General features: G+C 44.1%; 1 protein-coding gene across 2 annotated transcripts in view; it reads left to right on the top strand.

The window, feature by feature from the left end:
* Nucleotides 1–26,049, top strand: part of ASTN2 (astrotactin 2) — a 600,456-nt gene that overhangs the window by 129,898 nt on the left and 444,509 nt on the right. The window lies entirely within an intron of this gene.

Raw genomic sequence — 26,049 nt, 5'->3', positions numbered from 1 at the left:
CCATTTGACCAGAGAGCTGAATCTTCTTTCTCTTAATTAAAACATTTAAGCTTTAAGACACTGTCACCCTAAGTAGTACCTCTTTATTCCCAAAACACAGACATAAACACATACACATATACACATGCAAGCGCACACCCACAAACACACTCTTGATTATCCTCACACAACAGCCAGGGAAGCTCTTATGGAATTATGTGCCTCTGGATTTGATCTTGTATATCCTCTTTTTTTTTTTTCTTTTCCTTTCCTTAAAAAGCAAGCAAGATTATTGGTGGGAGGGCTCACTACCTTCTCTGCCCCACACAAAGTGCCCCACCCCCACCCCAGTAGAGTGGTAAATTCCTGAAGGTCTGACCTTTTGGTTTCCCAGCTGATCTGCCTTCAGGGGCAGCTTCATTGTTTCTGATCTTTCCTGTTAGCTTGAAGCTTGAGGCTACAATTCCAAACAGTGGATCATTCGGGAAGGAGGCATGTGTTAGCCAGTTTTGGAAATGATCAACTCTCCCACAAATATCCCCTAAAATTACACACACACACACACACACACACACACACACACACACACCCCCTGCAAAGCTTAAAATGCTACTAGAATCCACTGGGTTGACCTTCTCAACTTTATCACTGGTAATATTGACACCAGAGAAGAAAAGTGAGAGAATCAAAGTTTCATAGCTAGCAGATAGAGAGCCAGGATTCCAACTCAGGACCCTGTGCTCTTAACCATTGCTTCCTAAGTTTCTGCGGCTCTAGTGTGGGTTTAAGACTGCACATTTCTAAAAAGGTACAAGCTATTGCTGATGCTTCTGGCCAAGCACAACTCTTGATGCACCGAGACTCTGAATAGTCCTTCCTCTTCCTCCCAAATAGTCCTCTTATTTTCCACATGAACAGGAGAAGTCCCAGCTGCCATATTTGTTAATTTATTTATGTGACAAAGTTGTGCTCATGTCTGTCACTTTATTTTCTACCTCTGTTTGTCCCATGCCTTGGACTCTAAGTACATGGAGACCTGTAATTCCCTGGAGGTACCATACCCTTTCATGACTACATTCCTTTGACGAGCAGTTTCCTCTCTCTTGAAATGTCTTTCTCCACCCTTTCCTGGGAGATCAAGGGTTCTTTTTTTATTTCCATCCCATTCAGCCCAAATCCGTGACTATACGAGGAGCCCTCCTCTCTGCTCTCATACCCTCTGTACTTTCCTGTGTCATAGTTCTTGTCATTGTTCGTTCCTTGTCTGGATCTGTCATCAGACTGTAAGCTTTGTTAATGGCTGGTAAAAGGGATTCAAAACATGTGTCTTGCTTATTCCTGTGTCTTTAAAACTTAGCCTATTGCTGGTACACCTGGGTGGCTCAGTGGGTTAACCCTCTGCCTTCAGCTCAGGTCGTGATCCCAGGGTCCTGGGATTGAGCCCCACATCGGGCTCTCTGCTTCCTCCTCTCTCTCTGCCTGCCTCTCTGCCTACTTGTGATCTCTCTCTGTCAAATAAATAAATAAAATCTTTTAAAAATAATAAAACTTAGCCTATTGCTGACATATAATTACTGCACAGAAAATCGTGAAAGGATTTAGAAAGGAAGGAAATTTATATGCTTGAAATAATTTTATTTATTTATTTATTTATTTTTAAGATTTTCTTCATTTGATAGAGATCACAAGTAGGCAGAGAGGCAGGCAGAGAGAGAGAGAGAGAGTGGGGAAGTAGGCTCCCTGCTGAGCAGAGAGCCTGATGCAGGGCTCAATCCCAGGACCCTGGGATCAGAACCCGAGCTGAAGACAGAGGCTTGAACCCACTGAGCCACCCAGGTACCCCTTGAAATAATTTTATATACCAGTTTTTCGTTTGTTCCTTCATATCCACTTACATATAAACTCAGATTAAGTATTTCCCAGCTCTAGAGAAATTAGGAACCATCCAGTAGCCAGATGAGCTAGAAGGCTCTGGCTTCATCCTTGCTTTCAGCCACACCCCTGAGAGCCCGGTCCTTGTAGTCTTCACTCTACACATCTTCACAATAGTCCTCTCAAACACCTCGTGCAAAGTTAGACCTTCTGACTAGAGTTCCCTCTACCTGAAATGTCTCCCATTCTTTAATAATCTACTTTGTAAAAATTCTACTCACTGATTACCTCTCCTTTCCTCTTGGTAGAATGGATGACTTCCACAGTATCATCAGAGTTCTCTGTTGACCAAAAATCTGATTAAAACTTGAGTTATTGTTTGGAAATTTGCCTATCCTGCTAAAATGTAAGCTCTTTAAAGCAGGGACTGTATCTCATTTACTTCAGAATTCTTCCCACCCCAATGTCCAACAAAGCACCCTACTCTTACAAGTCACTCAAGGCATAAATGGATGGGACTATATACAGGTAAGGAGTAGAAAGGGAACATTAGATCCCTGAATATATTTTCATGGGTCTTGACTCTGGCCCATTTTGAAAAATTTATTTCAATTTGTTAGATTCAATTCAAGCAAGATTTTCTTAATTCCACAACTCATAAGTCTTGTGTGTTAAGTGCTATGGGAAATCACAGACAAATTGGACAATGTTCCTGCCTTCATGGATTTCACATTTTCACAGGGATAAAAATAATATGCTCATATATAGCTATTATAAAAGACAAAATGTGGGATAAATCAAAAACAAGCATTAACAAAGTAGCTCATGCCTGGAAAAAAGGGAGAAATGTATTCTGCATGGGGATTTCAGGTGATATATCATGGAGGGCATGACCTTTTAGCTGAACCTGGTAGAATCAGGGGGGAGGATTAGTAGGAGTGGTCCTTTCACAGAGAGATCTTAATGATTGAAATCAAGAAGAAAAAAAGTTTAAAATTATTCCAGGAGCCAGAAATCAGTATATATGGGCTGGCATCTAGAGAATGTCTTACACATGTGGTGGTGGAGGAGAATTAGGGAAGAGACAGGTGATGAAGTTGGAAAGGTAAGATGAAGAGAATTCACAGAGAGATAACAACCAGAAGATTCTGAAAACCAGTAAGGGATTTAGTTAGCCTATATTGGTCATTGGAAAAGGGGAACTGCCTTCCATATCTGTCTAACGGTTGGGGAACATCTAACTGTCCAAGTAATTAGCTGGGCCTCCGCTCCCTTGCCTCCCATTGGGAATGAGATTATGGGGAAGTCATGGGAAAAATAAACCCCAAACCCCTCTACACCCTCAGGCCTTAGATCTGTCAAAAGTAACTTTGCAGTAAGCTCCTTCTTCTGCAGGTGGGATTCTTTGGACTGAACAAAGTCATAGAGTCCCAACATTGTTCATCATGTCTTAAAGCTTTAGGGGATGTGACACTAAGAAAGATAATTCCTCTAAATTGACCAAGAAGAAAGAGAGAAGTGGGGATGTAGTGCTGCTGAGGAACATTTAATTGTGATGATGCATGGACAAACCTGGCCAAGTTTTCCTGGCCGTGTGCCATAGCCCAGCTCAAGTGTGTTCTTCAAGGGATTTCAATAATTAGTACCACCCACAGGGCTGATGATGGAATTGGATATGTGGTGTGCTGGAGCTGGCCTGTATGACAGCTCATGAAACTCAAGAGAGTTGACTGTTACCATCTTTTCCCAACTCCTTGTCTGGTGATGTCATGTACATAGCCTGAAAATTGGTTATGATAAAGGTATTTATATCAACAAAATTGGTTAATGAAAATCATGGCTGATGTTCTTTGGAAAGTGAGTCATTAAATGTTTACCTTCATGATGGTGAATGGATTGAGAGCAAACTGATTCAGGACCAAGGCAAGGAAGAGCTTCATTGAAGATTTAGAGAAGGCCTGACAGTGTTGCCAGAGGGTGGCTACCATCACACTTCATCTCTGAGGACAGAAGCAAATATTCAAGAACTACTTGCAATGGTCCCATACAATGCAGCGCCAGAATGTTGAAATGATCAGACTTTGGTTCTTCAGAATGTCATCATGGGTAAACCTTTGGTGAAACAGCTTTACTAAAGCTCTGCACATGTGTAGTATCATGCTAAATGCTGTATATAAAAAATTTTTGACAGTATGGCTTCAAACCACACAAAGCAAGTAAGGGCAGAACAGTAGTACATTTAGTCACTAATTCATTAATCTCTTTATTTATTCATTCAAGCATTTAGTGAACCGGAGTAAAATTGGAATAACCTTTTGAGTCAGACCAGGTTTAAATCTTTTCTTCTCTCTTTACTGGTAGTAGGGCTTTGGGAGAGTCATTTAATATATTCAAACCTTGATATATATATATATATATATATATATATATATATATATATATAATAAGAATAAGTCTTATTTGGCAGGGTGCTGAAAAATCACATTTCAAATACACGCAGTACACATAATGTATGGTGGGCACTCAGAACATAGTGTGTGCTATTAATTCTGTAATCAGTTATGCAGTCTCTAGGGCCTTCATGTAATTAATTCAATATATTTTTCAATTAAATTGATAAATTTTTCATGAGACACCCCTAACCCAGCATTGTGCACTGGGCTAAATTATTTAAGAAGAAAGTAGGATGTTGTCTCTGACCTCTAGGAGTTGGCCACCTGATAGAGAAACTTAGCATAACATGGACATTCCTGTCTGCTGCCTTTTATTTAGTCCTTGTGTTACTTTTTAAATTAGTGCAACGAGAAAAGTCCAGGGTCTCAATCCTGGTGCCAGCTTGGCCACAAATTTGTCACTTGACCTTGAGTATGGCATATGCTCTGAACTTCATATTCATTCTCTTCAACAAAGAAATTAGTGGAAACAACTTTTAATGCAAGAAAGATCCCTAGTGGTTATCTAGTCTGATCTAATGAGGAGACTGAAGGCCACTGAGGCTAAGCAAGTTGCCCAGTGTTGCTCAGTAAATTAGTGGCAAGATGTGATTTACAACCTGAATAATTCCTAAGATACTTCTCAGCTCAAAATTCATGTTTCTATGACCTTTTGAGCACTAATAACTTACAGCATAAGTATGATTGAAACAATTTGTAAATGGCATTTAAAGCAGATTGAATTTTCTTTTCAAATTGTTATGAACTTCAGTCATGTTCCCCATCATATTCAGTTTATTTTCATGTCTTCAGCGGCCACTTTTCATTTGCAATAAGATATCAAATGAGAATACGCTGAGTGTGGTTATGTTATATATATGTCTTATATTTTTTTAAAAGATTTTATTTATTTACTTGAGAGAGAGAGAGAGAGAGTGATCACAAGTAGGCAGAGAGACAGGCAGAGAGAAAGGGGGAAACAGGCTCCCCACTGAGCAGAGAGCCCGATGCGGGGCTCAATCCCAGACCCTGAGATCATGGCCAAAGCTGAAGGCAGAGGCTTAACCCACTGAGCCACCCAGGCACCCCATATGTCTTATATTGTACTAAATATTTCTCCCATCCAAGTACTAACCAGGCCCGACCCTGCTTAGCTTCCGAGATCAGACGAGATCAGGCGCGTTCAGGGTGGTATGGCCGTAGACTGTACTAAATATTTCTAATGTTTATAGATTACTCCTGTTATTTACTAAGCCTTATATTATTATTATTATTTATTTATTTATTTATTTGAGAAAGAAAGAGAGAGAGAACATGAGAGGAAAGAGGTCAGCAGGAGAAGCAAACTTCCTGCTGAGCAGGGAGCCTGATGCTGGACTAGATCCCAGGACTCCAGGATCATGACCTGAGCTGAAGGCAGTCACCTAACCAACTGTGCCACCCCCACATCCCTAAGCCTTGTATTATTAAAGTTTAATAGGACACAAGGACTTTATGAAGTTGTAAATTCGAGAATTTACAGAGATGGAGAATGTCCCTCCTTGAAGGAGATTGTAGCATGGGTATTTCCAAGTACCAGACATGTAGGATTTAAGTAAATTAGTACATAGGTGAGGTTCACAGTTAAATAAATTGAGATTTATCTATAGAGAATCAGATTCCTGGCAGAGAGGAGAGATTTGTATATGAGAAAAGTCTTATTAAATCTTGTCATATGTTCATTGTACTTATTGCTGTAGCTCAGTCACTGAAACAGTTCCTGGATCAATACATCTTTTCTTGGATGAATGAATGAATGAGTACGTGCATGCATGAATGAATGAGAGAAAAGCAAGTTTTATTTGGTGAAATGTCAGGACTTGATCAATGGGCTTAGTGCATTGTTCTGGTGTCAGGACCATAGATAGCTCTCTAGGCTTTGGCAGTGATATTTGGTTAAGGGTTTTTGCTAAACTTTTATCTGGTACAGCTCTCTTCTGAACGTCACCTTCTCCTTTGAGATGGGTACCATTAATCTTTTTTGAACTCAGGTAAAGTAAGCTCTAACCTTTATTGGTTCCGGATTAGTACAACTATGTTCCAACTCCAGTGGGTCTCAACTAGGGAAGTCAAACCTCCATGAAGTGAGTCACTCTTATCCTCAGAATTCATAATGCTCTCTACATTACCATTCTTTGTCCTGAACTTTAATAGACCCCAAATTAAACAAAACTCATCTAAACTTATTGTCAATTAATGAACCTTGTGCCTCATTATTCAGACATGTGAGATAATGAAATCAAACTTAAAAAATAAAATTTCCAACAGAAGCCATTCAAACAACAACAAACTGAGGTGTTTTTTTTTTTTTCTTGTTTAAAGGCCATGAAATGAATGTTAGCCGTAAAATCCCATTTATTTCATCAGATTGATTCATTTGATGTCAGTTATTGCCAATATATTATAGATGGGGGTGTTAGACAATGGCTAGAGATAGCTTACAGTTAAGAGAGGCACGGTGGAGTTTTGGTACGATACCCAGGAATGCATGAATATTGGGCTAACAGTGACAACATCTGCAATTTATTATACCTTTATGGGGTACCAAGCATAATTTCTGCAGCTTTCTATAACTATCTTGGACTTAATAACAACACATCTATGTAGTTATTGTTGCTTCCACTTTCCATACAAGAAACTATGTCTTAAAGTTGGTTGGATGAAACTCCCAAGGTCATATATTTGCTAAGTATCACAGCTGGGATTTGGACCCAAACTGGGTAAAAAGCTACTGTTTGAGGAGGAATCCGTGTTTGAGAAGTTTGCTTAGCACTGAGAAGAGAGAGGCATTTTGGCATTCTTTCCTTGATAGGTATTTGCAGAGAATTCTCAGAGGTAGGCATGAATCCTTTGGACAAAGAATTTAGAATAAGTTGACTTGAAAAAATAAAAGGACCCAATTGGATTGGGGACAAGGGAGACATGCAGAAGTCAGGGTTGGAACTGTGACAGCATTTATGAGTTGTAGGGAAACTATTTTATATTTCTATTCAGGAGTCTTGCTATATTTGGTCTAGATGTGTTGTAAAATGTTATGTTGTAGAAGAGGGTTGAGGTCTTTTGAAGAAGGACAATCTGTGTCAAAGATGAGGTCATAAAATCTCAGAAAGCCCACAACAGAAAGCAGCGGGACCGACTGTTCACAAATTTGGAAGGACAAGAAGGTTAGAATGGGCTGCAGAAGAGACTGAAAATGTTTTCTCACTGGGAACTTGCCAGCCTCACTGAAAGTCCAAGGTAACCTTTGCTTCTGAACTTGAAAGAAGGAGGTTGTGAGAGATTACAAGTGTCATCTGGTAAAGTTGCAAATGGGAAAATAACTTGTGGTATCTCTGATTATGACTGCTGGGATGCATGTGCCAAAAAGAAGGGAAGCTCTCCACTTTTAAGAGTAGTTTCATCGTCAAAAATATAATTTACTGGCATTTAAATTTGAGACTATATTTAATTTTATTCAACAAGAATATTACAAAAATAAATCGGTTTCTCTATAAATGGCAGCTGCCCTACTATTTAAAAAAAGCCAGAAACTTCTAAATATATCTGTAAATGTATACCTTATGACTAGTGAACTACCAAGAAACAAAAGTATGGAAAAAGGAAGATGATGGTAAAATAGAGGTGGGGGCTGGGAGTGTTCAGAGCCATGCTGTGAAGTGTTCTGCACTGGGTAGTGGTCGGTCATGTCCAGCAGCCATTTTGGCAGGTCTTTGCAGGTTCTTTTCCCTTTGCATGCAGCAGTCTGGTCTCCACCTGCCCTCACTCCTTATAAGCCTTATTCTTCCCTTTCTTCACTCCTTATCCTTCATGGTTCAGCTCAAATGTCTCATCCTTAAGGTTTTTGCTGACCTTCTAGACTTAGTTTTCCCTATGTTTTATGCAATATTAGTATACTTTATTTTCCTTTAAATAATGATAATAATATAATAATAATGATAATAATACTGCTATTGTACAGTACAAAATATGTCTCTGTGGACTTTGAAAGTACCATTTAATCCCTTTAATAGCCCTAGGAGATAGATACAATCATATTTTAACTGAGCAAGACACAATCAGATACATGTGCCAATATTTTGCATACCATGAAGAAAAAAACCCATTAAGATATTAATAACACACAAGTCTTCATTTCAAGGATATGAAAATATGGAAAACCATAGGTCTTAGATTTGGTGTAATTGAGGTGCCTGGGTGGCTCAATCGTTAAGGGTCTGCCTTTGGCTCAGGTCATGATCCCAGGGTCCTGGGATCAAGCCCTACATCGGGCATCTTGCTTGGTGGAAAGCCTGCTTCTCCCTCTTCCACTTCCCCTGCTTGTGTTCCCTCTCTTGCTGTTTCTCTTTCTGTGTCAAACAAATAAAAAATCTTAAAAAAAAAAAAGACTTGGTATAATACCTTATTATTACCATTTTACAGATGAGGAGACTGAATCACCTTAGTTAATGGATTTTCCCAATGCTACATAACTAGGAAGTGGTGAGTCTAGATTGGAATCCTAGAACTTGGGCTTGAGAGTGTATCCTCTTAACTCCTGATCTGTGTTATCAGTACAGAATCACAATATCTAATTAATATTTATTTGTATGATTCTGTGTTCAAGTCCTAGCTCTCCAAGAGACCATATGCTTTTTAAAGACAAAGATGGCACCTGCGGTTATACTGCTGACCCCCAAGCCCAGCACATTGTGTAATACACTGTCAATGTTTAATAATGAATGATGGAATGAGTGAATGAAAGAAGAGACATTGGGTTTAGAAACAAATTCCTTGGGCTTCACTACTGGATTTGCAGTTTTGACTAATAGTGTGACCTTTGACATGTCACTTTGTTCTCTGGGCCTCTGTTTCTCTATTTATAATACAAGAGGAAATTACAGTTGACCTTGAACAACACAGGTTTGAACTGTGCAGGTCTGCTTACATGCAGATTTTTTTTTTTTTTTGAGAAATGCAATATGGTACTCTAGATGTATTTTCTCTTATGATTTTCTTAATAACATTTTCTTTTCTCTTGTTTATTATAAAAATACAATATATAATGCATATAACATGCAAAATATGCATTACTTGACTGTATTTAATTAGTAAGGCTTCTCACAATTAAGTTTTTGGAGAGTCGGAAATTACACATGGATTTTTTAACTGTGCCTAGGGGCTGGCAACCCTATCCCTCATGTTGTTCAAGGATCAGCTGTACATTGGTTTTCTCTGAGTGGTCTCCAACTTTGAATGTGTATTGCAAATATGCATTAAAAGCCAGTGCTCTGCCCAGCATTAAACTAGATAAAACATATTAATGTTAGCATAATGCCTGGTACACAAAGCTCAATGAACATTAAGTATTGTTATAGCTGTGGTCAAAACATGAATTGAATGAAATGAGAAGTGTGGGATTAAAAATGCAAAACAAAACAGGACAGTTACTATGAACCTTAGCAGTCAGGTAGGGCTTCCTAGAGGGGCTAGACTTGGACCATGAAACAAAACAATGTTTGTGATGGAGCTGCTGTGTCCAATATGGTACCTACTAACTATATGTGGCTATTTAAATTAACATGTAAATTAATTCACATAACATTTCAAGTGTCCACTAGCCACGTGTGGCCACCATATTAGAGACTGTAGATATAGAGTATTTCTAGTAAAGCAAGTTCACTTGGACTGTGAACTTGGGCTGTGACAGAGTGAAGAGTAGAACTACATTTCATATATATGTCACTTGAAATTATTTATTGAGTGACAGGGCTGGGCTAAGTGTGGTGCTGTGCACTGATGGAGCTTAGTCTAAGGGTCTGCAAAGTACAGCCCACAGGTCAACTGCTGTTTCTCATAAAGTTTTGTTGAAACACAGCCATGCTCATTAGTTTACATATTGCCTATGACTATTTGCTACAGTAGCAGGGTTGAGAAGTCATGACTCTGTGGCTTGCAAAACCTTAAATATTTACCAAGTGGGACTTTACAGGAAAAATTTGCCAGCCCCTGGTCAGTCTGGTAGATTGACTGGCATCTGAGTTAAAGAACTGGTTTTAGTATTCATTCATTCATTCATTCATTCATTCATTCATTCATATGTTTGTGTTTTTAACATTTAACTGGTATTTATTTCTCAATCATCTAATTTAAGCAGGATGTATGCCACTGACAAAATGAACACAATAGATTAAAAACTGTGGCTCTCCTAGAGCTCATATTCTAGTGAGGGCAGGGAATACACAGATAATTAGAGTAAATAACTCTAATAAGAGTAATAACAGATAAATCGTATCCTGTGTTAGAAGATGATTTTTTTAAATAAAGAGGCTGCAGGAAGAGTGGGCTGTGAATGAGAAGGAGAGGGGTGGTTGTGGATTTAAGCAGGGTGTTCACAGTAGGCATGACTGCGGAAGTGAGGAAGGAAAGCATCCTTTGGATATCTGGGGAAAGTGGAATCCAGGTTGAGGAAATTGCCAGGGCACAGGCTCCAAGAGCAGATTATGCCTCATACATTTGAGGAAGATTATGTAGGAGAAGGTCCGCAGGCTTCAGTGGATACTAAGTGACTATTAGGAGCTGGGGTCAGAGACGGACCGGAGAACCAGAGCCTTGTAGGACATTGTAAGAACATTGGCTTTCAACCTGAGCTCAGTGAGGAGCCACAGGGGCATTTTGACCTGAGGACTGATATAATTTTACTTACTCTTAAAAGGATCTCTCTGGCCACTCCATTGAGAAAAATCTACAGGGAGTAGGCAAAAGTGAGAGCAGAGGGCTGCTTAGGAGACCCATATGATTAGCCAGGCTAGAGATGGTGGTGGCGTGGGCCGGGGTAGTAGCCATGGTGGTGAAAAGAAGTTACTAGAATTAAGATATTGCATTTCATTCATTGCAGTGATTTAGTGAGCACCAATTACATGCCAGGCATTGTGCCCAGTGTTGGGGATAATGAGCAAAAGAAGCTGCCATCTCTGTCCCTTGGAGTTTTCTAACAAATTGGTTTCTTACTTTCAACATCAGAAATGAGGAATCCAATGCTATGTCCCCATATGTGTTTGGGATCCAGGACCAGTTTTCACACTGTTTCTAAAGACCCAGGAGAGGATGACACTGTCTTAATCTGCTTGGACTGTCATAACAAAGTATCACAGACTGGTGACTTGAACAAAAGAATCTTCCAATCTCACAGCTCAGGAGGCTGGGAAGTCCTGCTTTGAGATGCCCCCGAATTGTTTCCTGGTGAGAGTACTTCTCCTGCTTGTGGACTTCTTGACTTCTATCTGTGACCTCACATGACCTTTCTGCAGTGTGTGTGTGTGCAGAGAGTGTGAGATCTGCCTCTTCTCTGTTTCCTATAATCCCATCACAGGTCCCTGCTTCAGGACCTCATCTAACCCTGATTGCCTCCCAAAGGCCCCACCTCCAATACCATCATGTTGGGTGTTAGGGGCTTCAACGTATGAATTTGGGCAGACACAATCATTTGGACGGTGACGAACACCAATGACCTGGGGTGACAGATGTGAGCAAGTGACACAAATATGCATTATAAGTGAGGACTGAGCAGAGGGTTTCTGGGCATTGTGCCGAGTGGGGCTGGGACTCAGGGAGGTGACGGAGGTGGCTTTGGCACAAATGAAAGGAGGCAGACATCCAAGGGTATCAACCCTGCATTGCACAGCCCTGAGTGCCCCTTAAACTTGGAGGGCGTGTTAACTCGTGACAGTGGCCTCTCCAACTTTCCTCCTAGGAAGCCTTGAAGATTTTCCTGCAGGGGCCTGTTGGGGAGTCAAAGAGCAAAGAGGTCCAGGCTGGGAAGAACCATGAAGACCATCCAGTGGAACCCCCTCTTTCTATAGTAGATGAGGTTGGGGTTCCTATAGGGTCAAGGATTCGCTCACTCAGGAAGTTCATGACAGAGTAGAGGTCTCCCGACCACAGTGCTTGCTGAAGCTTGATTTCTCCATCTCCTGAGAACAACATAAGCAGTCAGTCTTTTTTTATCCTTGGAGTGGAGGCCCCCAGCTGAGCCAAGGCCTTCAGGAGTCTTTTACAACATCTGAAGGTGGTATCAGCTTCTGGCAGTGTTGGGGCTTTTGTTTTTTGTTTTTTTGGTTTTTTTTTTAAAAGATTTTATTTGTTTATTTGACAGACAGAGACCACAAGTAGACAGAGAAGCAGGCAGAGAGAGAGAGAGAGAGAAGCAGGCTTCCTGCCGAGCAGAGAGCCGGATGTGGGACTCGATCCCCGGATCCTGGGATCATGACCCGAGCCGAAGGCAGCGGCTCAACCCACTGAGCCACCCAGGCACCCCAGTTTTTGTTTTGTTTTGTTTTGTTTCAGTTTTTTCTTCCAGGCTTTTGATCCTATGCACCCATTCATGCAAAGAAGTGTTTCCATGCAGGCCATGTGGGGCATCGTGAATTTCCCGTCAGCTTCATTAGCGTCTTTCTTTCACAAACCTTGACTGAGACCCAAAGCTGAATCAGTCACCAGGGAGGGAAGCAAATGAGACACTTGCTACCACCTCCATTTGCTCAAAATCAAGCTGCCCCCAGAGTGGGCTGTTTTGTTTTCGGAAAGGCAGTCAGAGGAAAAGGGAAAGCACTAAAGTCAGGCTGACCTGGGTTAAAATCTTGGCTCTGTCTGAAACTATTGGTGTGGTTTTGAGCAAATTGCTTAATTTTCCCCCAAGCTTCAATTTCCTGCTTGGTATTCACCTTTGCTAGGTTATTGTGATGATTGTAATCAGTACAAAGTAACTGCTACATAATATGGCAAATATATGTGTTCAACAAATGGGAATTATTGAATCAGGGGCAAAAAGAACCCCCCAGTGTTGACAACACTTAAGTCACAAAAGTCTTAATCATGATGGAATGGAAGGCATGGTGACAGATTTCTGAACAGAAGCAGCCTCCACAAAACCATGTTAAACACAGCACTTAGTAATAGCTCTAGCCTTTTCTGGTTATTAGATGAGAGCCTGCCTTTTACACCACTGCCCCTTCTCTTCTCCTAGACTGAAGGCAGCTTCCATTTCAGTGCAGGTGATTAAGGACTCTGAAAAAGAGAAGGGTGTGTGTGTGTGTGTGTGTGTGTGTGTGCATATATCAGCCCAGCCTTTTGGTTATTTTTTGTTAAATGGTCTTTTAATTAAAATTTCAATAGATGGGTTTCTACCAGACAACAGGGGTCGTGGGGAGGTGTATGGATTTTATGCTGATCACACCAAGACTGTCCCTCAGGACAGGGCATCCAGGAATTCAAGATGCTTCAGGCAAGGCAGGTGAGGTCAGGTGGCCTCACTGTGTACAGTGCAAATGGTCCACTGCCATCTTTCAAATGCCCCCAAATGGACTTAGTAGTAAAGCCTGACTCCCTAGTGAAGCCTGGTGTGGGCCACTTGGACACACATTGCTTAATTTTAATGATTCATGATGATTCTCCATCATATACCAGTAAATGTACCGTAAAAACATTTTGTGAAAGAATGTGTGTCTTAGTAATGGGAACCTGTGCCATTCTGTAATTAAATCCTTGCCGGAACGTGGGGGCTGCCTGGCATAGGGGGTGAGGGGCAGAGACTGAGTCAGGGATTGAGGGGGTTTCCTGGGGTGGGGGTGGCTGAGGGGGTAGAATGTGGGGGAGGTGAAGGGGAGCAGCCTGGGTAGGGAGGAGGAAGCAGGACCTGGGGTGGGATGAGGAGGGGGACCCTTGGAGCGGGGTAGAGGGCCAGGGCCTGAAGAAGGGTAAAGAGGTGGGTCCTGGGTAGGGGTAGAGGGGGGACGGGGAACTGGGGCAGGATAAGGAGCAGGGCCTGGGGCAAGGGGAGGGGGTGGAGGCTGCGGTGTCTGTGCTTGTGTGAGATTGTGACTAAGAGAGCAGAACATGGGAAGGGAAGGGAAAGATGGAGAATAAGAAAAATTAAAAAAAAAAAAGAGGAAGAAAAGTAGGGGGAGCGGAATTAACAGGCTGTGAATGTATTCTTTGCTCTAGGCGCCTTTGCCTACTGTATCTTCTCTGATCATTACATTAACCCTTGAAGTAGACACTGTCCTTTTCTGGTCTCTTTCATGGACGAAGTGGATGTGGGGATTTCGCCTGCACCTGTCTGACTTAAATTTAAGTTCTTTCCACTGTAGAGGGCTACACAGGAAAGGGGCTTATAGAAAGGTGGCCAGTGAGGACTATCGAGGCACACACAGAGAGAAGGGCAAAGGCAGAAAAGCTGAGACCAAAGAGGGAAACTGAGGCAGGAGTCCATGCACAAAGATGGAGAAATGAAAAGGGAGACAGAGAAGAGGGGAAGAGAGAACCGTCAATCCGAGAGAGAGCCAAGAAAGCGCGGGGTGGGGGGTGGCGGCCAAGATCGTGAACATGAATATAATCAGGAGTGAGATTAGCAAAATGGAAATGAGCTGGGTTCAGCTGAACATACACATTATGTAAAACGGTATAATATTCCAGATGGAAGTACTGGAAATGACAGTCCTCTAGTTTCCCAGAGAAGCTCTAGCTGTGACCCTGACCATCTGCCTAGAACCGAGGCTGAGGTCACTCTGAGGAAGAGACCCCTCTGAACAGAGTGCAGAAGTCACAAGCTGTCCTCCAGTTCTCTTGGTTTCCCCCGCCCCAGTTCGTCACTAGCCAGAGGCAAAGGCTCCAACCTCCTGGTATCCGGTCCACTTTGCTTTAGGGCGTGGATGTCTGGGGCAGGACACATCCGTGTGTGTGGCCCATTGTACTCGGTGCACATCTGGAAAATCATTATTCCTGCTCACTTTAATATTATAAATGAGATTTGATTTTAAACCACGAAGATAGCTGGTGCTTGGAAAAAAAAAAAAACAACTATCAGTGCGTCTCTTTTGTAGAGTGAAGAACTCTTTTGCAAAATGAATAATTACCCTCTGCTTAATCTATTTTGTATATTTCACTTGGCCAGTTCGGGTTCTGTGCAAATGGGGAACAACTGCATTATTAATCATCATGTGTCCTGAATAGAATAGCGTATATTTTATCCTTACCGCATCCTCGTGAATGGGACAGGACAGGACTTATGTTTCCCATCTTCTGGGGAAGAAGGATGAGGCTCAGAGAGACGCAGGATCTTGAACAAGTTCTCCTAACAGCTAGTGGAGACACAGAGCCGAGGGGCCCACAGAATGACAACCACATAGCCTCATCTCATGTACACCCCTGTAAACTCTGGTAGAGGCGTGGTCGGTGGCCAGGCAGAGCCACCATAGTGGGTCAGGCCAAGTGACATGCAGGACGGCGCTGAGCTCCTCCTTCCTACTTGGGACAGTGCCAGGGAGCTGTGGCTCCAGAGCGAGGCAGAATGAGATTCGAATCCTGATCCTGTTACTTTTTCGTGGTGCAAACGGAAGGCTGATTGTTTAAACCCTGGGGGCTTCAGTTTCCTCATCTGTAGAGTCAGGGCATATCCCCTTGCTTCACAGAGTGGCTGGGTGGATTAAAGTTGAGAAGGCCGATCAAACACATCATGCGGCTCTTAGCCTTTCCCTCTTCCCAAATTACAGCTGAGGGGTCCAAGATAAGAGCTATGGGCACGAGAGAACGTGAAGGTAGCCAACTGCCTAATAATAATCATAGCAAACCAGGCCGTGTTTATGGAGCCCATACTGGGGATAGAACATTGTGGACGTTGTTCAGTGAGGGGGTGACCAAGCTTGTTGTAGAACTGAGAAAAGCCAGAGACACAAAATTGTGCAAAGTCATGGAGCCACTGGGTGACAAATGCAGAGCTCAGAGCCGGTCCTGACTCCATTGCCTGTCTTCTCTGCTTGAAACGCCCTCTCTCCATGCCCAGTGCGTGGAGTCAGCATCTGGACAGGACGCTGTAGAGGGGATGTAGAGGCTTCCAGAAGTTTTTCCACACCTGTGGGATAAGGCTGTGTTCTTCAGGGCCTGCTAAGTCCTCTGGCTCTGTTGATCTGAGAAGCGGTAGGGCCCAGGATTCCCCACAGTGCTGTGACCTTCCTTTGCCTCCACACTTTCCTCTGTCTGGGAAACTCCTGCACCCCCTTGCGAAAGAGGTGGTTCAGCCTGGGGCCCGCAGCACTGTCTTTGATTCCAGGCCTGGCCTTGGCAACTCTTCTGTCTATGACATCAGGCCAGTAACTTGCTTAACCCCCGGGCCTCAGTCTCCTCATCTGTATAATGGGGTTGAAACTAGAACCTGCATCTTGCGTGGATTGTGAGGGTCGCATGAGTCAGTGTAAATAGGGAACTTCCCAAACCACGCAGCAGTTAGGCCTCTGGGTCCACTCTTGTTATTATTATCTTCTCTCTTCGCTGGCATGTCCCCGACCTTAGGGGCACAGTCGGATGCTCTTTCCTGTGATCCTGTGGCTCTCTGCGTGCACTCCAAGGCCTCCCCAGCCCGGGCAGGGATGTATTTTCTTTCCTGCGACACCTGAGAGTCAGCTGCTTGTGACAGAGAATCAGATGAATTTGCCTCAGTGCCGCAGTCACACCGGGATTGTATGAAGAATGAGAAATGGTCGGAAAAAGTAAGATCTGGACCAGACACGAGGCAAGAACCATGGGGGGAGGACAGAGGGAGGAAAGGACTGACACAGCAGGAAGCTCAGGGAGGGACTGCCACCAAGAGGTGCAAGGTCACCAAGCCAGAGAAGAAGTATGGTGGGGTGCGGGTGCAGCCTTGGCAGTGCCAGCAGTGACCCCAACAGTAATGATAAGGACCCACACTGAATGCTATCTGCAGGGCTGGAGACATGGTAATCTTTTTTTTTTTTTTTTTTGCGGGAGGGAGAGAGTGCGCATGCGCAGGCGGGGGCGGGCAGAAGGAGGGAGAGGCTCCCAAGCAGATCCACACTGAGCGCGGAGCCTGACACGGGGCTCTGCGTCACGACCCTGAGATCATGACCTGAACCGAACTCAAGAGTCCAAGGCTTAACCTGACTGAGCCCACCCAGGTGCCCTGGTAAGCGTGTGTAATATGTTACCTCCACCCCTTGTGACAGTTTTGAAAATGGGGGTTAAGATGTCTGCTTCCTGATGAGGAAACTGAGGCCCAGAGTAGTGCGGCAGCCTATGGAGGCCGCTTGGTCTGTGAGTGGTAAGCTGAGGGGCCAGCCCCAGATGGCTCTTCTTCCCGTGCTGATGCCGGCTTCCCTTTGGCTTGTTACCCTCCCCCCCTGGCCCCTTCCAGGGTGACTTGAGAAGCATGGGTGATGCAGGCTGGGGTGGGGGCGGGGCAGTGGGGGGCACACACCACGCCCACCCCCCCCACCCCTGCCCTTGGCGGCCCTGCTCTTTGCATTCTGCTCAGGAATCCCATGATCCTTCCTAGTGGGGCAGGGGGTGGGGGCGCGGTCTGCCTCTGTGTCTGCCCCAGGCTGCCGGTGAGACTGCCTCAACCCCCACCATCCGCAGTCAGCCCAAGTTTTGAGAGTCTATTACCCATGTGCTTTTCTCCCAGACCCAAATTTATAGATAATCATGCACTCAGGGGTAGATGAGGCTAAGGAGAAAGGGGCCGCCTGAAGTGGGAGCCCTGGTGTGGCCTGGCTGCTGGCTTTCCGGAGCCCAGGCCTTTCCACGTGGGCTGTTACATGAGCTGAGTCAGAGCCAATTAGCCCCCAGGTGGCCTTGATTAAGGACTCTGATCTCCATCAGGCCTGATCACCAGCCTGTGCCACCAGAACCCATTGGCCTCTATTTTTTTTTTTCTTCTTGCGCTCAGAGGCGTGATGATGAATGGCAATGAGGGGCCGGCAGCCCTATGCAGGCATCCAGATATCTCTCAAAGGCTTGGGGAAGAACAAGGCTGAAACCTGTCACTTCAGAATGTGAGGAAGAAAGGGACAGCAGAGGCGCCCTTGTGAGGTTGCCTGGATGTCATCCAGATCAACCTTCTCAGTGCACAGGGAGAGAGAGACCGAGTCCCAGGGAGGGTGGGGACTCACCCTAGGTCACACAACACCATTGGCTGAGCAGACTTCTGGAGAAGTCTTCCTCACTTTGTGAAGATCCCCATCATATCCCCTTGTTACTTCACTCCACTCATACTTTTCTGCCTCCCCCTTCCCTCCCTAATGCTCCTCCACTCCCCCTTAGTGCCTAGGGAAACACTAACCTCAAGAGGTAAGACCAGAGCATGTTAGAAGAAGAGTCAAGGCCTAGGATTTGAATAAGGCTTGGAAGGGTGTTTGGGAATTTCTGAGTATTAGCTGGCCATTTTACAGATGGGAAGACTGCAGCCAAGCAAAGCAGAAAGATTTGCTCAAGGTTGCAGAGGCGTCTACATTGTAAAACATATTCCCTGAGGATACTGCTGGCATTCAAAACTGCCCGCATGAGCTCATTCCTCTTCTAAATACCATTTTGCCACTTAGTTTTCCCTTGACCTCCTACTCCCTCGCAACCCTGGTTTCTCCTCTGTTGAACATCTCTGTCTCCAGTTCTCAGGCTCAAGGAGTGGGATCAGGGCGAACCTACTACAAGAAGCAGACCTTGGTCAGCAGGTGGGTCTCAGATAGCCGGTTATTATCAGTAAACCCAAGATGTTAGGGAAGGAAAGGCCCAAGGCGGGGGGAGCGATTGATAAGGCTATGACCAGTCATGGAGAGCTTTGGATGTTAGACTAGGCCATGTGAACTTTATCGTGAGAGCACCTGGGGGCCACTGACAGTTTTGGGGACAATCCACGGGTGTAGCTGCTCTTTGAAGAGGTGACTGTCCATCACTCAGATTGATGGGAAGACACTGAAAGCTTGCCATCAGTGATGAGACTTCTTCAACCATGTGCATGGACAGCGTTGAGGGCCTTCCCCAGGGCAGGGATGGTGGGAAAGATGGGAAGGGCTGGGTGTGAAGGACAGCACAGTGGTAGAATCGGGGAGATTCCGCTGCCATTCAGATGTCGAGGATGAAAATGAAGTCAGGTTGGTGATGTTTCTAAGGTTTTTATTTTGGGAAGAAAGTGAGAACATTATTCATAGAAGGGGGGGGGATGCAGGTTGGCGATGCATCAGCTTTTGTGATACTAATGGTGCATAACAGACAACCACAGTGGGTTAGTGTCAACCACTACAAGTGTTTTTTACCCATTATTACACATCCTGGGTGGACCAGGCTAGCCAGGGCTCAGCTGCGCTTGTCTCTAAGCTCAGGCGGCCTCCAGTTTGTTCCACGTGGCCCTCTTCCTCCTTGTACTGGCCGCCTACTTAGAGCCTGGTTTTCTCCTGGAAAGAAGCAGGAATCCCAGAGAGCAAGCCCAGCCCAACAGCACATTTCAGATCTCGGTTCACATCATGTCTCCTGTCATCCCATTGGCCAGAGCAAGTAACAGGCTAAGCCTGAATACAAGGGCCAGGAAAGAAATCTCACCCTTCCCACCATTGGCCATGGCAGTGGTGATACTACTACTGCATACTACTGTAGGAAATGACTTGACATCAATAATTCATTCTATTACAGCGTGCATTTACCTTCACCCCAGTCTCCTCTTCACATGCTTTTTTTTCAACACTCTCTTTTAAAAAATATTTATTTGAGAGAGAGAAAGAGAGAGTATGAGCAGGGGAAGGGGGACAAAGGGAGAAGCTGATTCGCCATTGAGCAGAGAGCCCGATGTGGGGCTTTTTCCCAGGACCCTGGGATCATGACCTGAGCCAAAGGCAGATGTTTAACTGACTGAGCCACCCAGGTACCCAATTTTCCACACTCTATTGAAGCACAGCCTCAGAGAGCCATCACAAAGCTTGACGGGTCTCAGAAGGAGCCTGAGCTTAGATATTCACAACCCTGGGCAGCTTACTCACCCTCTCCAGACCTCAGCTTCATGGTTTTCACAGTGGAACCAACATCATCATTCTCCCAGTATTATCATAGATACCAAAAGTGATTTGAGCGAGGTCAGCACAGAGTAGGTGCTCAATTAGAACGTATGATGCTTCCCCTGCAGCTCAGCCTTACTAGCAGGAAATCCACCTTCATTACGTAGGATTCAGTGTAATCCACACATAAACTATTTACATTTGAACAGGGGGTGTTTGGAAGAGTGATTTCTAATCTTTAGTTATAGTTGGGTTTTAGAAATCAGCCTGATGTGAATTTCGGTGTGAGTGAATCGGAGATTCCTCATCTTCCTAATGCTTATTGTCTAGCAACTGAGACTTGTCACACTACAGGCGGCCATCCTGGCTCTTGTCCTGGTGGTCACGGCTGTTGTTATGATGTTTGGGATGATGTGAGGGAGCACGCGTTTTGAAGACCTGACTCTGTGACCTTGGACAAATGACAAGTTGAGTCTGAGCTTTTGTTTCCTTATTTTACCATGAGGATGCTAGTACCTTCCTCCTGGTGCTAGTCATGGGTGTGACTTGTGAGATGACCCACAGTGACCTACGGCGGGTTCCACCACTCCAACGTGAAGCAGGCTCCCAGTGATGTTGTGCTCAGCCCATGCCCCTCGCACTGCATGCCTGGCCCTGGGTTGAGCTCCAGGGCCAGAGCTGGCAGTGAAGAAGCCCACAGTGGACTGCTCAGAGTCAGAACAAGAACGGATGCCATGCACGCTTATTGCTCTGAGGGCCCAGGGAGATATCTTTCCAAGCTGCAGTGACAAGAATAAATAGGAAAGTGAACAGCAGCCAGTGTCCCTGGCCTGTGATGATAAGTGATGACTGAGTCAGAAGCAAGTGAAAATGGAATTGTAAGAGGATGACAAGGTAGGAGGAGAGGAGCCGGACAGCAGGCAGGCTCGGGAAGAAGGCTTTGCACTTATCTAGCTGTCCTGGGCAGGTGATGAGCTCCTCTGAGCTGTGGCGGACAGAGGGGGCGGTACCCTCTGGCTGATACCCTCGTTCATGCTCCCGTGTCCTTCAGCAGGAGGAGTGAAGACAAAGGCGTCAGGTGTTGGCTGGTTCTGGGAATACCGTAACCGACCTCGGAGACGATTTCATTCAAGCTGCCCCAAATACACAGATCAAGACACTGAGACCCCCTTGGCTTTGCGCAGGCCCTGCCTTGAAATTACGATCATCTTTCATCTAGAAAGCACTTTTTCTTTCCACTCAAAACAAGATGTTAAGTTGGCCTCTCCTATCCAGGAACGATAATTACAAAAACACAAACATTGATGATGTTTTTGGCGAGAAGAAATGTGCCAGGGACTGTACTGCGGGTTTTTCAAAGACATCACTGATCTTTCTAGCAGATGGGTGATACCAGCGTTGTTCCAGATTAGGAAACAGATGCAGACAGGTGAAGCCACAGGATCAAATTCATGCAAAATTTGAAGTGGCAAGATCCAGGATCTGAATCCAAAACAAGATGATTCCAGGGCCCACACTCTGAACTACTTTCCCATAATCTTATGTGATTGACATGGAGGCGATGTCCACTGTGAAGCGGTTTTGAAGAGTTCACACAAGCCACACTCAAGATCGCTCATAATTGAGGGATTTTGTTGTTTTTACCCAAGGGTTTCTGGAGTGAGGATGTATGTAACATAAAATGAGAACCGACTAATGGGACCTAGGAGACATGAAGAGTAAATATTTTAAAACCAGTGCAGCTCATCTGGAGCTGATAATACAGAGTTTCAGGACCTAGCACGATGAAAATCCACCTAACTGAATTCCCTTATGGGAGCCACTTTAATGAAGAGATTAAACTCTTTTTTAAGGTCTCTATTATCAATCCCATCGAAATGTGTATTTTCAATCTGTTAAGGATGTCTCAGATTCATTATATTAAAAAATAATCCCTGTTTGTAAATGTCATAAATTCTCATTAAAGGAAAGTCAGAGATGTCTGTGGGATACAAAGGGGAAAAAAAAATCCTTGAAAATATTGCCAGGTGTATTGAAGCATTGAGACCACCCATGCAGTGGGAAGAAGGCTACTGGAATGGCCAGTAGCCCTGGGCTCTAATCTTGGCTGTCCCTGAGGCTAGTCTAGTGATCTGGCCAAACATCTTCACTTTCTGAGCTTGTATTTTCCCTTCTGAACAATGAAGCTGAGAAGATGTGACCTCGATGACCTTTAAGAGCTGTCTCTGCTCTGATGTGAAATAGAATTCTATTAGACATTTCATCAACACTCATGCTTACACTTTCCATTTCCTTGGCAAATACCTGTCGTCGTTATAAGAAAGTTTCTTCTACTCTTCAGCAGAACTGTCATTATTCTAAATGAACTCAGCCTGAATTCGTGAAAACTACAATGTTTTTATATATTCATTTGTTCGTTCATTCATTCACTCAGCAAGTGAGTTGTCTACCCTTCATCCAGCATTATACTTACTACTTGCATATGAGGATGATTATAAAAAGATGGCTGCAAACAGGAAGTTCCCAATTTGGTGGGGAGAATGAGCAAATTAAAAAAAAAAAAAAAGGTTCTTCACCCCCATTGGCATAGACATTACTATTGTAAAATATACCCCCTCATTTATTGATGTACCAGACAGCACAGCAGGTACTGTGGCAGTCAGCAAGAAGCGTATAGTCCCCTCATTCAGAGAACTTCTGTAGTGACAGGAGTAAAGGAGCCTGGGTGATGGTAGTCAGCACGTGGAAACCATGCAAACCTGTGTCCCGGGAAAGCTATTCTTTGCTAGCCTGGCGGCTCTGGGTATGTAGAGGCAGGGCTGAGGAAAGGACCCGTCGAAGGAAGGGGTTAATCCTCAGGTCTGGCTATCAGAAGTTTGCATCTTGCAAGAAGGAAATGCTTGGTTGCAAATAGTGGTGAGTTTGCTGAGCCAGCAAAATAAGAAATGGGAGTCAATAACGCCAATAGCCGTGGCATTGATGGAAATCTTACTGGAGACACCCAGCCCAACTGCTAAGAGTGATCACAGCTAACTCTCCCACAGTGTCCGGAAAACAGAGTTGAGGGATGTAGAAAGGCTGATTCTCACTGGCACTCAGAATTGATGAACTTCCACTCCCAACATTCCATTTTGCAGATGGGGAAGTTAAGGCCCAGCAAGAAGGAGATTACTTACTCACTGTCTCTAGAGTTGAGTCCAGCATATATCAGACGGAGTTCTGTCTTGGAACACAAGGGAAAGAGGAGAAACGTATTGCGGATCTACTCACTGGCTGCCTAAGCCACGAGCCTCACCCTTCAACTCTTCCATTTATTTTTAGAGTCAGCTCTGTGAGGTCGACATTACTAACATTTTCCATTCTGTTAATGAGAGAACTGAGACCCACGAAGCTGAAGTGACTTCCCCAAGACCACACGTCCATGGAGAGAGAAAGGGAGGATTGGAACACAGGCCCGTCTGTCTTCAACCCTCTTTTCCGCCTGCCTCACTTCCTCTTCTCCAGGCAGCCTTGAGGGCCCTCCGGGGTGGACGCGTCTCATTTCCAAAATACATATTTGTTATATAATGAGTGACAGTAATGAATGGTCTGTTCTGAGAGCTGAGAAACCTGCCTGGTAAGCAAAGAAGAAAGAAATGCAGAGGACACCAGCACGCTTTCTTTGTACAGATTCCTCATTCTCAGTCTTATTCCCAGAGGAGGGGAAGAGGAGAGTGGACCTGTGCCCCTTTCTGCAGTCACAGATTGGAGAACTAGGAACCCAAGCTGTGCCCTTTCCCTGAAGAGGAAAGCCTCTCCTTTCCCGTCCGGTCTTGCCCACTCCAGCCTGATTTCCTGTCCCTGGACCAGAGGCAACCATATACCTCTTCCATTATGAATCACGAGGTCTGCGGTTTTGGCAGATCATAAATCAGCCCTGAGAGCCTCGAGGACAAATGCCAGGACTTTTAATATTTAATATTAGACGTATTCAAAGTGGTGAATATTTCATGATGGGGCTGTCCCATTTTAACACATCTTGAGTGACTCCTACCCCCACCCGCTTTTTGGTAAATTATTCTCACCCAGATTTCAAGGATCTCAGCCCCTTTCCTCCATTCTCCTCATCTCGGGCAACAGTCAGCTCACCAGCTTGCACACACTTAAAGCACACACTTTTGTTGGAAGACTTGAACTTGTTATTGGAGAGGAGAGTTACAGAGAGCATTCCTGTCGGAGAGCAGCCCCACTGATGCTCTCTTTACCAGGTATCCAGAGAAGAGGAAAGGTAGATCCCCCCTCTCTCTCTCCTTCCAGCAATCCTATTCTGAACATTTTCGGTGCTACCTCTGACCCGTCCTTCACTCCTTCTGCCTTACCACCATTTCAGTTCAGCCAACATTTATCAATCCCAGGCTCTTTGCCAGATACTTGCTGATGCCGGGGTTACAAAGATTAAGCATCATCATAATGTATAAAACAAATTAGAGAGGGTTTTTTTTTTTAACAGTCAGAATGCTTTGTATAAGGTCAAACACATAACATTTTTAGTGAATCAGTGAAAACATTAAGGTTTGTTGATGAATACAAACGTCTTGAAATCAGGAGTTATGGGTAATAGTTCTGTTGCCCTAATATCTATTCCCTGCTGTGTTTTGTTTTGGTAACCCAAGATTGAAAAAAAAAAAAAAAAGCCTCAATTTGCAAGATGGGTAGTTATAGAAAGCATGGGCTTGTAAGCTCTTCGGTTCCGATGGCTCCTAGTTTATTGTATCTTCCTCGATGAAACAGAGATGATAAGAGAAGGTATTTTTGTGGGCTTGCTTGGTGGTGGTGGTTTTAAATGAGGTTTGCATAAAATGTATTTACCTGGCAAATGAACTGAATGTGACTATGCTCTCCCATGTCCTAAATTCTAGTATGTAACATATGAACGTTTAGCCTTCATTTTTTTTTTTTTTTTTTTTTTTACTATTAATGAGACTTAAAAATTTTTAGGGGGAATTAAAATCTAAAAGTTGCAAATTTCTTAACTCTCTCCCACGGAATTATACGTTTCCAGGAAGCATGGTTCAAAAACTCTCAGGTAAGGCCAATCAGAATTACTGTAGGTTTGAAGAGTTGCAGGTTCATCTGTGTGTGTGTGTGTGTGTGTGTGTGTGTGTGTGTGTGTGTGTATGCCCATGAGTGTATAAGCGTGATCACCTGAAGACAAAAAAGAAGGCAACCTGACAGCAATAGTCTAGGAATTTATGAGCCATCACAGATAGTTAATTATTCATTCAACTCACAATATTGAGCATCTACTCAGTTCTAGGCAGTGGGCTAAGGCAGGGCAGTTCCTACCAGCATCTCCTAAGCTGTGGACATGGTCTGTGGTCCATAATAGGTCCACCTGTTCCACCAGCAAGTGTCCCAAGGTGAAATAGGTTTTGGGAAACCTCTTAGGTATCATTTTCATGAAGAATCACATACCACTGGCTCTACATATAGTCTAGTGTTTCTCTCTCTCTCTCTCTCTTTTTAAATAGAATCTATGTTTGGTAAGGCATCTGTCAACATTCCACAAATACAACTTAGGAAAAGCCATTAACAAATTGAACCTTATTCATCTCAACCTTAAGGAGTGTACAGTGAAGCAGGACTGATAATTGAAGAGGGTAGGACAGAGAGCTTTGGAAAACCCTTCCAGAATTCTGAACTCTGAAGATGTACAAGGAAACTAGACATAGGCCGGCCACGTGAAGTGAGCTTGGCCCAAGGGAGAAGACACTAAAGGCAGTGTGGGATACTAGCAAGCATCCTTGCAATCAGGCATATGAGATGGCCATAATAAAATGATGCCTGGATACATGAATGGATAGATGGATGGATGGACAGATGGATGGAAAGATGGATGAAGAAGAAGGGAACAAGAGGGGAAAGGTGGGGGGAAGAGG

The sequence above is a fragment of the Mustela putorius genome, unplaced genomic scaffold (genome assembly GCF_011764305.1).
Source record: "Mustela putorius furo isolate JIRA1106 unplaced genomic scaffold, ASM1176430v1.1 tig00537301_pilon_pilon_pilon, whole genome shotgun sequence".
Taxonomy (NCBI): Eukaryota; Metazoa; Chordata; class Mammalia; order Carnivora; family Mustelidae; genus Mustela; species Mustela putorius.
Note: the sequence above shows the minus strand (reverse complement) of the source record. Positions and strands in the feature narration are given on the sequence as shown.